The sequence below is a fragment of the Amia ocellicauda genome, chromosome 14, assembly GCF_036373705.1.
Source record: "Amia ocellicauda isolate fAmiCal2 chromosome 14, fAmiCal2.hap1, whole genome shotgun sequence".
Classification (NCBI taxonomy): Eukaryota; Metazoa; Chordata; class Actinopteri; order Amiiformes; family Amiidae; genus Amia; species Amia ocellicauda.
The window spans coordinates 4353862-4366656 of NC_089863.1; the positions used below are offsets into that span (position 1 = coordinate 4353862).

Here is a 12795-nt window from a genome sequence, read left to right on the forward strand (position 1 = left end):
ACTCTGTTACAATAAGACACTTCCACAACACTACATTCATTTGAACAGATAATCACTTTTGAATACAGTGTGGAGTAGTGGTTTGGGCTCTGTACCCTGTAGCACAGCACGGTGTGTGCAATCTCTGGTACACTTACTACTCTTGAGCAAGGGACTTTAGCTGGATTGCACCAGTTAATGCCCACCCATGCCAATGGGTTAAGTGTAAGGAAAACAAAATGTGGTAATATCTCGTTAACATCTGTAAGTCACCCTGGCTATGGTGTCTGCTAAGAAATCGAATTAAAAAATACGTTGATATGAATCTCCATTGATTTATTTCTGTGTTCAACATGTATAATTCATGTATTTATTATTATCTTCTCTCTGCATTTATTTTTAATTCTGCCTTGGATTATCCTCCATACATGTCGCACAAATGAATGTACAATGCATTCTGGCCCTTCTCATCACTACAACAAGCAAAGGCAAAATATGAAAGAGAACGTGAGTTGAAAAGGTGAGGTGGTGTTTTTCTCTTTATATCTCTATTTACAGAGTAGACGAAATGCAGAGGAGGAAATATAAATAGAAAAGAAGAAAAAATGTCAACGAAGAACTGTAAAGGCACAGAGGGAAATGTGAACATAAAATTGGTATTACATACGGACATACGTTTTTTCTTAGATCTATGTAAAAATGTAATATTTTATAGCATAGAGCGAAGTAATATGAACTGAAACAGACTATTTGAAGAAGTCTAAATACATCTGCTTGTTCAAAACAGAATACACTGTTTGGTTCTTGTTGTGAATACATTGGGGTGGATATATTTACGAATGGTATGGTGGTTGTGATCAAGAAGTGAAAAATGATGACCCCTCGTATGCTTGTGAGGATCTCAGCAGGGCTGTCCTGCGGGCTGACGACGGGTCTGGTAGCAGATGAAGGAGCTCTGGAGAATGCGGGCATCGGTCCCGCCACCTCTCGCATGCTAAGCGAGCGCTCTACCATCTGAGCTAATTCCCCGCTGCTTCCTGTGGCAGCACCGCCCTGTGCAGCGCCGGCTGCAGGTTCGCTCTGAACTTTGCATCCCTTTGGGTTCACTGATACCCTGTTCCAGGACAGAAGAAGCTGTTTCCATCGGATTGCTTGAGTGCGTCCAAACGTGGGGCCAGTGGCGCAATGGATAACGCGTCTGACTACGAATCAGAAGACTGTAGGTTCGACTCCTACCTGGCTCGACAGCATCTACAACCAACTCTCACTGTTTTCTTCTCATATCTGGCGACCAGCAGCACTACATCATAGTGTGCCTGACCAGGCATGGGAGGACCATCAAAGTCACCGCTACCACACTCCAATCTCATTCCATGATGATTATGAAACCAATGCACCAGTGTGACTGAGGTGCAACATACATTCAATGTCTTCATGGCTCCATCTGCTCATTCAATTCAACCTGTACCCGACTGCTGCCTCTCACCTGAAACGTAGTCAACAGAAATGCGCACTTGTATCACACCTTGTCGACACTGTTAATGTGTCATTGACACCCAATAACCTGACATGTTGCTTAATCCGTTTAATCTCAATTCTTTCATAATAAGACTCTGTTACAATAAGACACTTCCACAACACTACATTCATTTGAACAGATAATCACTTTTGAATACAGTGTGGAGTAGTGGTTTGGGCTCTGTACCCTGTAGCACAGCACGGTGTGTGCAATCTCTGGTACACTTACTACTCTTGAGCAAGGGACTTTAGCTGGATTGCACCAGTTAATGCCCACCCATGCCAATGGGTTAAGTGTAAGGAAAACAAAATGTGGTAATATCTCGTTAACATCTGTAAGTCACCCTGGCTATGGTGTCTGCTAAGAAATCGAATTAAAAAATACGTTGATATGAATCTCCATTGATTTATTTCTGTGTTCAACATGTATAATTCATGTATTTATTATTATCTTCTCTCTGCATTTATTTTTAATTCTGCCTTGGATTATCCTCCATACATGTCGCACAAATGAATGTACAATGCATTCTGGCCCTTCTCATCACTACAACAAGCAAAGGCAAAATATGAAAGAGAACGTGAGTTGAAAAGGTGAGGTGGTGTTTTTCTCTTTATATCTCTATTTACAGAGTAGACGAAATGCAGAGGAGGAAATATAAATAGAAAAGAAGAAAAAATGTCAACGAAGAACTGTAAAGGCACAGAGGGAAATGTGAACATAAAATTGGTATTACATACGGACATACGTTTTTTCTTAGATCTATGTAAAAATGTAATATTTTATAGCATAGAGCGAAGTAATATGAACTGATACAGAATATTAGATGATGTCTAAATACATCTGTTTGTTCAAAACAGAATACACTGTATTGTTCTTGTTGTGAATACATTGGGGTGGATATATTTACGAATGGTATGGTGGTTGTGATCAAGAAGTGAAAAATGACGACCCCTCGTATGCTTGTGAGGATCTCAGCAGGGCTGTCCTGCGGGCTGAAGACGGGTCTGGTAGCAGATGAAGGAGCTCTGGAGAATGCGGGCATCGGTCCCGCCACCTCTCGCATGCTAAGCGAGCGCTCTACCATCTGAGCTAATTCCCCGCTGCTTCCTGTGGCAGCACCGCCCTGTGCAGCGCCGGCTGCAGGTTCGCTCTGAACTTTGCATCCCTTTGGGTTCACTGATACCCTGTTCCAGGACAGAAGAAGCTGTTTCCATCGGATTGCTTGAGTGCGTCCAAACGTGGGGCCAGTGGCGCAATGGATAACGCGTCTGACTACGAATCAGAAGACTGTAGGTTCGACTCCTACCTGGCTCGACAGCATCTACAACCAACTCTCACTGTTTTCTTCTCATATCTGGCGACCAGCAGCACTACATCATAGTGTGCCGGACCAGGCATGGGAGGACCATCAAAGTCACCGCTACCACACTCCAATCTCATTCCATGATGATTATCAAACCATTGCACCAGTGTGACTGAGGTGCAACATACATTCAATGTGTTCATGGCTCCATCTGCTCATTCAATTCAACCTGTACCCGACTGCTGCCTCTCACCTGAACCGTAGTCAACAGAAATGCGCACTTGTATCACACCTTGTCGACACTGTTAATGTGTCATTGACACCCAATAACCTGACATGTTGCTTAATCCGTTTAATCTCAATTCTTTCATAATAAGACTCTGTTACAATAAGACACTTCCACAACACTACATTCATTTGAACAGATAATCACTTTTGAATACAGTGTGGAGTAGTGGTTTGGGCTCTGTACCCTGTAGCACAGCACGGTGTGTGCAATCTCTGGTACACTTACTACTCTTGAGCAAGGGACTTTAGCTGGATTGCACCAGTTAATGCCCACCCATGCCAATGGGTTAAGTGTAAGGAAAACAAAATGTGGTAATATCTCGTTAACATCTGTAAGTCACCCTGGCTATGGTGTCTGCTAAGAAATCGAATTAAAAAATACGTTGATATGAATCTCCATTGATTTATTTCTGTGTTCAACATGTATAATTCATGTATTTATTATTATCTTCTCTCTGCATTTATTTTTAATTCTGCCTTGGATTATCCTCCATACATGTCGCACAAATGAATGTACAATGCATTCTGGCCCTTCTCATCACTACAACAAGCAAAGGCAAAATATGAAAGAGAACGTGAGTTGAAAAGGTGAGGTGGTGTTTTTCTCTTTATATCTCTATTTACAGAGTAGACGAAATGCAGAGGAGGAAATATAAATAGAAAAGAAGAAAAAATGTCAACGAAGAACTGTAAAGGCACAGAGGGAAATGTGAACATAAAATTGGTATTACATACGGACATACGTTTTTTCTTAGATCTATGTAAAAATGTAATATTTTATAGCATAGAGCGAAGTAATATGAACTGAAACAGACTATTTGAAGAAGTCTAAATACATCTGCTTGTTCAAAACAGAATACACTGTTTGGTTCTTGTTGTGAATACATTGGGGTGGATATATTTACGAATGGTATGGTGGTTGTGATCAAGAAGTGAAAAATGATGACCCCTCGTATGCTTGTGAGGATCTCAGCAGGGCTGTCCTGCGGGCTGACGACGGGTCTGGTAGCAGATGAAGGAGCTCTGGAGAATGCGGGCATCGGTCCCGCCACCTCTCGCATGCTAAGCGAGCGCTCTACCATCTGAGCTAATTCCCCGCTGCTTCCTGTGGCAGCACCGCCCTGTGCAGCGCCGGCTGCAGGTTCGCTCTGAACTTTGCATCCCTTTGGGTTCACTGATACCCTGTTCCAGGACAGAAGAAGCTGTTTCCATCGGATTGCTTGAGTGCGTCCAAACGTGGGGCCAGTGGCGCAATGGATAACGCGTCTGACTACGAATCAGAAGACTGTAGGTTCGACTCCTACCTGGCTCGACAGCATCTACAACCAACTCTCACTGTTTTCTTCTCATATCTGGCGACCAGCAGCACTACATCATAGTGTGCCTGACCAGGCATGGGAGGACCATCAAAGTCACCGCTACCACACTCCAATCTCATTCCATGATGATTATGAAACCAATGCACCAGTGTGACTGAGGTGCAACATACATTCAATGTCTTCATGGCTCCATCTGCTCATTCAATTCAACCTGTACCCGACTGCTGCCTCTCACCTGAAACGTAGTCAACAGAAATGCGCACTTGTATCACACCTTGTCGACACTGTTAATGTGTCATTGACACCCAATAACCTGACATGTTGCTTAATCCGTTTAATTTCAATTCTTTCATAATAAGACTCTGTTACAATAAGACACTTCCACAACACTACATTCATTTGAACAGATAATCACTTTTGAATACAGTGTGGAGTAGTGGTTTGGGCTCTGTACCCTGTAGCACAGCACGGTGTGTGCAATCTCTGGTACACTTACTACTCTTGAGCAAGGGACTTTAGCTGGATTGCACCAGTTAATGCCCACCCATGCCAATGGGTTAAGTGTAAGGAAAACAAAATGTGGTAATATCTCGTTAACATCTGTAAGTCACCCTGGCTATGGTGTCTGCTAAGAAATCGAATTAAAAAATACGTTGATATGAATCTCCATTGATTTATTTCTGTGTTCAACATGTATAATTCATGTATTTATTATTATCTTCTCTCTGCATTTATTTTTAATTCTGCCTTGGATTATCCTCCATACATGTCGCACAAATGAATGTACAATGCATTCTGGCCCTTCTCATCACTACAACAAGCAAAGGCAAAATATGAAAGAGAACGTGAGTTGAAAAGGTGAGGTGGTGTTTTTCTCTTTATATCTCTATTTACAGAGTAGACGAAATGCAGAGGAGGAAATATAAATAGAAAAGAAGAAAAAATGTCAACGAAGAACTGTAAAGGCACAGAGGGAAATGTGAACATAAAATTGGTATTACATACGGACATACGTTTTTTCTTAGATCTATGTAAAAATGTAATATTTTATAGCATAGAGCGAAGTAATATGAACTGATACAGAATATTAGATGATGTCTAAATACATCTGTTTGTTCAAAACAGAATACACTGTATTGTTCTTGTTGTGAATACATTGGGGTGGATATATTTACGAATGGTATGGTGGTTGTGATCAAGAAGTGAAAAATGACGACCCCTCGTATGCTTGTGAGGATCTCAGCAGGGCTGTCCTGCGGGCTGAAGACGGGTCTGGTAGCAGATGAAGGAGCTCTGGAGAATGCGGGCATCGGTCCCGCCACCTCTCGCATGCTAAGCGAGCGCTCTACCATCTGAGCTAATTCCCCGCTGCTTCCTGTGGCAGCACCGCCCTGTGCAGCGCCGGCTGCAGGTTCGCTCTGAACTTTGCATCCCTTTGGGTTCACTGATACCCTGTTCCAGGACAGAAGAAGCTGTTTCCATCGGATTGCTTGAGTGCGTCCAAACGTGGGGCCAGTGGCGCAATGGATAACGCGTCTGACTACGAATCAGAAGACTGTAGGTTCGACTCCTACCTGGCTCGACAGCATCTACAACCAACTCTCACTGTTTTCTTCTCATATCTGGCGACCAGCAGCACTACATCATAGTGTGCCGGACCAGGCATGGGAGGACCATCAAAGTCACCGCTACCACACTCCAATCTCATTCCATGATGATTATCAAACCATTGCACCAGTGTGACTGAGGTGCAACATACATTCAATGTGTTCATGGCTCCATCTGCTCATTCAATTCAACCTGTACCCGACTGCTGCCTCTCACCTGAACCGTAGTCAACAGAAATGCGCACTTGTATCACACCTTGTCGACACTGTTAATGTGTCATTGACACCCAATATCCTGACATGTTGCTTAATCCGTTTAATCTCAATTCTTTCATAATAAGACTCTGTTACAATAAGACACTTCCACAACACTACATTCATTTGAACAGATAATCACTTTTGAATACAGTGTGGAGTAGTGGTTTGGGCTCTGTACCCTGTAGCACAGCACGGTGTGTGCAATCTCTGGTACACTTACTACTCTTGAGCAAGGGACTTTAGCTAGATTGCACCAGTTAATGCCCACCCATGCCAATGGGTTAAGTGTAAGGAAAACAAAATGTGGTAATATCTCGTTAACATCTGTAAGTCACCCTGGCTATGGTGTCTGCTAAGAAATCGAATTAAAAAATACGTTGATATGAATCTCCATTGATTTATTTCTGTGTTCAACATGTATAATTCATGTATTTATTATTATCTTCTCTCTGCATTTATTTTTAATTCTGCCTTGGATTATCCTCCATACATGTCGCACAAATGAATGTACAATGCATTCTGGCCCTTCTCATCACTACAACAAGCAAAGGCAAAATATGAAAGAGAACGTGAGTTGAAAAGGTGAGGTGGTGTTTTTCTCTTTATATCTCTATTTACAGAGTAGACGAAATGCAGAGGAGGAAATATAAATAGAAAAGAAGAAAAAATGTCAACGAAGAACTGTAAATGCACAGAGGGAAATGTGAACATAAAATTGGTATTACATACGGACATACGTTTTTTCTTAGATCTATGTAAAAATGTAATATTTTATAGCATAGAGCGAAGTAATATGAACTGATACAGAATATTAGATGAAGTCTAAATACATCTGTTTGTTCAAGACAGAATACACTATTGTTCTTGTTGTGAATACATTGGGGTGGATATATTTACGAATGGTATGGTGGTTGTGATCAAGAAGTGAAAAATGATGACCCCTCGTATGCTTGTGAGGATCTCAGCAGGGCTGTCCTGCGGGCTGAAGACGGGTCTGGTAGCAGATGAAGGAGCTCTGGAGAATGCGGGCATCGGTCCCGCCACCTCTCGCATGCTAAGCGAGCGCTCTACCATCTGAGCTAATTCCCCGCTGCTTCCTGTGGCAGCACCGCCCTGTGCAGCGCCGGCTGCAGGTTCGCTCTGAACTTTGCATCCCTTTGGGTTCACTGATACCCTGTTCCAGGACAGAAGAAGCTGTTTCCATCGGATTGCTTGAGTGCGTCCAAACGTGGGGCCAGTGGCGCAATGGATAACGCGTCTGACTACGAATCAGAAGACTGTAGGTTCGACTCCTACCTGGCTCGACAGCATCTACAACCAACTCTCACTGTTTTCTTCTCATATCTGGCGACCAGCAACACTACATCATAGTGTGCCTGACCAGGCATGGGAGGACCATCAAAGTCACCGCTACCACACTCCAATCTCATTCCATGATGATTATCAAACCATTGCACCAGTGTGACTGAGGTGCAACATACATTCAATGTGTTCATGGCTCCATCTGCTCATTCAATTCAACCTGTACCCGACTGCTGCCTCTCACCTGAACCGTAGTCAACAGAAATGCGCACTTGTATCACACCTTGTCGACACTGTTAATGTGTCATTGACACCCAATATCCTGACATGTTGCTTAATCCGTTTAATCTCAATTCTTTCATAATAAGACTCTGTTACAATAAGACACTTCCACAACACTACATTCATTTGAATAGACAATCACTTTTGAATACAGTGTGGAGTAGTGGTTTGGGCTCTGTACCCTGTAGCACAGCACGGTGTGTGCAATCTCTGGTACACTTACTACTCTTGAGCAAGGGACTTTAGCTAGATTGCACCAGTTAATGCCCACCCATGCCAATGGGTTAAGTGTAAGGAAAACAAAATGTGGTAATATCTCGTTAACATCTGTAAGTCACCCTGGCTATGGTGTCTGCTAAGAAATCGAATTAAAAAATACGTTGATATGAATCTCCATTGATTTATTTCTGTGTTCAACATGTATAATTCATGTATTTATTATTATCTTCTCTCTGCATTTATTTTTAATTCTGCCTTGGATTATCCTCCATACATGTCGCACAAATGAATGTACAATGCATTCTGGCCCTTCTCATCACTACAACAAGCAAAGGCAAAATATGAAAGAGAACGTGAGTTGAAAAGGTGAGGTGGTGTTTTTCTCTTTATATCTCTATTTACAGAGTAGACGAAATGCAGAGGAGGAAATATAAATAGAAAAGAAGAAAAAATGTCAACGAAGAACTGTAAAGGCACAGAGGGAAATGTGAACATAAAATTGGTATTACATACGGACATACGTTTTTTCTTAGATCTATGTAAAAATGTAATATTTTATAGCATAGAGCGAAGTAATATGAACTGATACAGAATATTAGATGAAGTCTAAATACATCTGTTTGTTCAAAACAGAATACACTGTATTGTTCTTGTTGTGAATACATTGGGGTGGATATATTTACGAATGGTATGGTGGTTGTGATCAAGAAGTGAAAAATGACGACCCCTCGTATGCTTGTGAGGATCTCAGCAGGGCTGTCCTGCGGGCTGAAGACGGGTCTGGTAGCAGATGAAGGAGCTCTGGAGAATGCGGGCATCGGTCCCGCCACCTCTCGCATGCTAAGCGAGCGCTCTACCATCTGAGCTAATTCCCCGCTGCTTCCTGTGGCAGCACCGCCCTGTGCAGCGCCGGCTGCAGGTTCGCTCTGAACTTTGCATCCCTTTGGGTTCACTGATACCCTGTTCCAGGACAGAAGAAGCTGTTTCCATCGGATTGCTTGAGTGCGTCCAAACGTGGGGCCAGTGGCGCAATGGATAACGCGTCTGACTACGAATCAGAAGACTGTAGGTTCGACTCCTACCTGGCTCGACAGCATCTACAACCAACTCTCACTGTTTTCTTCTCATATCTGGCGACCAGCAACACTACATCATAGTGTGCCGGACCAGGCATGGGAGGACCATCAAAGTCACCGCTACCACACTCCAATCTCATTCCATGATGATTATCAAACCATTGCACCAGTGTGACTGAGGTGCAACATACATTCAATGTCTTCATGGCTCCATCTGCTCATTCAATTCAACCTGTACCCGACTGCTGCCTCTCACCTGAAACGTAGTCAACAGAAATGCGCACTTGTATCACACCTTGTCGACACTGTTAATGTGTCATTGACACCCAATATCCTGACATGTTGCTTAATCCGTTTAATCTCAATTCTTTCATAATAAGACTCTGTTACAATAAGACACTTCCACAACACTACATTCATTTGAATAGACAATCACTTTTGAATACAGTGTGGAGTAGTGGTTTGGGCTCTGTACCCTGTAGCACAGCACGGTGTGTGCAATCTCTGGTACACTTACTACTCTTGAGCAAGGGACTTTAGCTAGATTGCACCAGTTAATGCCCACCCATGCCAATGGGTTAAGTGTAAGGAAAACAAAATGTGGTAATATCTCGTTAACATCTGTAAGTCACCCTGGCTATGGTGTCTGCTAAGAAATCGAATTAAAAAATACGTTGATATGAATCTCCATTGATTTATTTCTGTGTTCAACATGTATAATTCATGTATTTATTATTATCTTCTCTCTGCATTTATTTTTAATTCTGCCTTGGATTATCCTCCATACATGTCGCACAAATGAATGTACAATGCATTCTGGCCCTTCTCATCACTACAACAAGCAAAGGCAAAATATGAAAGAGAACGTGAGTTGAAAAGGTGAGGTGGTGTTTTTCTCTTTATATCTCTATTTACAGAGTAGACGAAATGCAGAGGAGGAAATATAAATAGAAAAGAAGAAAAAATGTCAACGAAGAAATGTAAAGGCACAGAGGGAAATGTGAACATAAAATTGGTATTACATACGGACATACGTTTTTTCTTAGATCTATGTAAAAATGTAATATTTTATAGCATAGAGCGAAGTAATATGAACTGATACAGAATATTAGATGAAGTCTAAATACATCTGTTTGTTCAAAACAGAATACACTGTATTGTTCTTGTTGTGAATACATTGGGGTGGATATATTTACGAATGGTATGGTGGTTGTGATCAAGAAGTGAAAAATGACGACCCCTCGTATGCTTGTGAGGATCTCAGCAGGGCTGTCCTGCGGGCTGAAGACGGGTCTGGTAGCAGATGAAGGAGCTCTGGAGAATGCGGGCATCGGTCCCGCCACCTCTCGCATGCTAAGCGAGCGCTCTACCATCTGAGCTAATTCCCCGCTGCTTCCTGTGGCAGCACCGCCCTGTGCAGCGCCGGCTGCAGGTTCGCTCTGAACTTTGCATCCCTTTGGGTTCACTGATACCCTGTTCCAGGACAGAAGAAGCTGTTTCCATCGGATTGCTTGAGTGCGTCCAAACGTGGGGCCAGTGGCGCAATGGATAACGCGTCTGACTACGAATCAGAAGACTGTAGGTTCGACTCCTACCTGGCTCGACAGCATCTACAATCAACTCTCACTGGTTTCTTCTCATATCTGGCGACCAGCAACACTACATCATAGTGTGCCGGACCAGGCATGGGAGGACCATCAAAGTCACCGCTACCACACTCCAATCTCATTCCATGATGATTATCAAACCATTGCACCAGTGTGACTGAGGTGCAACATACATTCAATGTGTTCATGGCTCCATCTGCTCATTCAATTCAACCTGTACCCGACTGCTGCCTCTCACCTGAACCGTAGTCAACAGAAATGCGCACTTGTATCACACCTTGTCGACACTGTTAATGTGTCATTGACACCCAATATCCTGACATGTTGCTTAATCCGTTTAATCTCAATTCTTTCATAATAAGACTCTGTTACAATAAGACACTTCCACAACACTACATTCATTTGAATAGACAATCACTTTTGAATACAGTGTGGAGTAGTGGTTTGGGCTCTGTACCCTGTAGCACAGCACGGTGTGTGCAATCTCTGGTACACTTACTACTCTTGAGCAAGGGACTTTAGCTAGATTGCACCAGTTAATGCCCACCCATGCCAATGGGTTAAGTGTAAGGAAAACAAAATGTGGTAATATCTCGTTAACATCTGTAAGTCACCCTGGCTATGGTGTCTGCTAAGAAATCGAATTAAAAAATACGTTGATATGAATCTCCATTGATTTATTTCTGTGTTCAACATGTATAATTCATGTATTTATTATTATCTTCTCTCTGCATTTATTTTTAATTCTGCCTTGGATTATCCTCCATACATGTCGCACAAATGAATGTACAATGCATTCTGGCCCTTCTCATCACTACAACAAGCAAAGGCAAAATATGAAAGAGAACGTGAGTTGAAAAGGTGAGGTGGTGTTTTTCTCTTTATATCTCTATTTACAGAGTAGACGAAATGCAGAGGAGGAAATATAAATAGAAAAGAAGAAAAAATGTCAACGAAGAACTGTAAAGGCACAGAGGGAAATGTGAACATAAAATTGGTATTACATACGGACATACGTTTTTTCTTAGATCTATGTAAAAATGTAATATTTTATAGCATAGAGCGAAGTAATATGAACTGATACAGAATATTAGATGAAGTCTAAATACATCTGTTTGTTCAAAACAGAATACACTGTATTGTTCTTGTTGTGAATACATTGGGGTGGATATATTTACGAATGGTATGGTGGTTGTGATCAAGAAGTGAAAAATGACGACCCCTCGTATGCTTGTGAGGATCTCAGCAGGGCTGTCCTGCGGGCTGAAGACGGGTCTGGTAGCAGATGAAGGAGCTCTGGAGAATGCGGGCATCGGTCCCGCCACCTCTCGCATGCTAAGCGAGCGCTCTACCATCTGAGCTAATTCCCCGCTGCTTCCTGTGGCAGCACCGCCCTGTGCAGCGCCGGCTGCAGGTTCGCTCTGAACTTTGCATCCCTTTGGGTTCACTGATACCCTGTTCCAGGACAGAAGAAGCTGTTTCCATCGGATTGCTTGAGTGCGTCCAAACGTGGGGCCAGTGGCGCAATGGATAACGCGTCTGACTACGAATCAGAAGACTGTAGGTTCGACTCCTACCTGGCTCGACAGCATCTACAACCAACTCTCACTGTTTTCTTCTCATATCTGGCGACCAGCAGCACTACATCATAGTGTGCCGGACCAGGCATGGGAGGACCATCAAAGTCACCGCTACCACACTCCAATCTCATTCCATGATGATTATCAAACCATTGCACCAGTGTGACTGAGGTGCAACATACATTCAATGTGTTCATGGCTCCATCTGCTCATTCAATTCAACCTGTACCCGACTGCTGCCTCTCACCTGAAACGTAGTCAACAGAAATGCGCACTTGTATCACACCTTGTCGACACTGTTAATGTGTCATTGACACCCAATATCCTGACATGTTGCTTAATCCGTTTAATCTCAATTCTTTCATAATAAGACTCTGTTACAATAAGACACTTCCACAACACTACATTCATTTGAATAGACAATCACTTTTGAATACAGTGTGGAGTAGTGGTTTG

At 42.7% G+C, this 12795-nt stretch overlaps 8 non-coding genes across 8 annotated transcripts; all 8 read left to right on the forward strand.

The window, feature by feature from the left end:
- The first annotated feature begins 1150 nt into the window (after nucleotides 1-1150).
- On the forward strand, nucleotides 1151-1223 carry trnar-acg (transfer RNA arginine (anticodon ACG)). Its single transcript has one exon. It is a non-coding gene; the product is annotated as a tRNA-Arg (tRNA).
- Nucleotides 1224-2739: 1516 nt separating this feature from the next.
- trnar-acg (transfer RNA arginine (anticodon ACG)) lies at nucleotides 2740-2812 on the forward strand. The gene has a single exon. It is a non-coding gene; the product is annotated as a tRNA-Arg (tRNA).
- Nucleotides 2813-4328: 1516 nt separating this feature from the next.
- Nucleotides 4329-4401, forward strand: trnar-acg (transfer RNA arginine (anticodon ACG)). The gene has a single exon. It is a non-coding gene; the product is annotated as a tRNA-Arg (tRNA).
- Nucleotides 4402-5917: 1516 nt separating this feature from the next.
- On the forward strand, nucleotides 5918-5990 carry trnar-acg (transfer RNA arginine (anticodon ACG)). The gene has a single exon. It is a non-coding gene; the product is annotated as a tRNA-Arg (tRNA).
- A 1514-nt stretch (nucleotides 5991-7504) lies between these two features.
- On the forward strand, nucleotides 7505-7577 carry trnar-acg (transfer RNA arginine (anticodon ACG)). The gene has a single exon. It is a non-coding gene; the product is annotated as a tRNA-Arg (tRNA).
- A 1516-nt stretch (nucleotides 7578-9093) lies between these two features.
- On the forward strand, nucleotides 9094-9166 carry trnar-acg (transfer RNA arginine (anticodon ACG)). Its single transcript has one exon. It is a non-coding gene; the product is annotated as a tRNA-Arg (tRNA).
- Nucleotides 9167-10682: 1516 nt separating this feature from the next.
- trnar-acg (transfer RNA arginine (anticodon ACG)) lies at nucleotides 10683-10755 on the forward strand. Its single transcript has one exon. It is a non-coding gene; the product is annotated as a tRNA-Arg (tRNA).
- A 1516-nt stretch (nucleotides 10756-12271) lies between these two features.
- On the forward strand, nucleotides 12272-12344 carry trnar-acg (transfer RNA arginine (anticodon ACG)). Its single transcript has one exon. It is a non-coding gene; the product is annotated as a tRNA-Arg (tRNA).
- The last annotated feature ends 451 nt before the right edge of the window (nucleotides 12345-12795 follow it).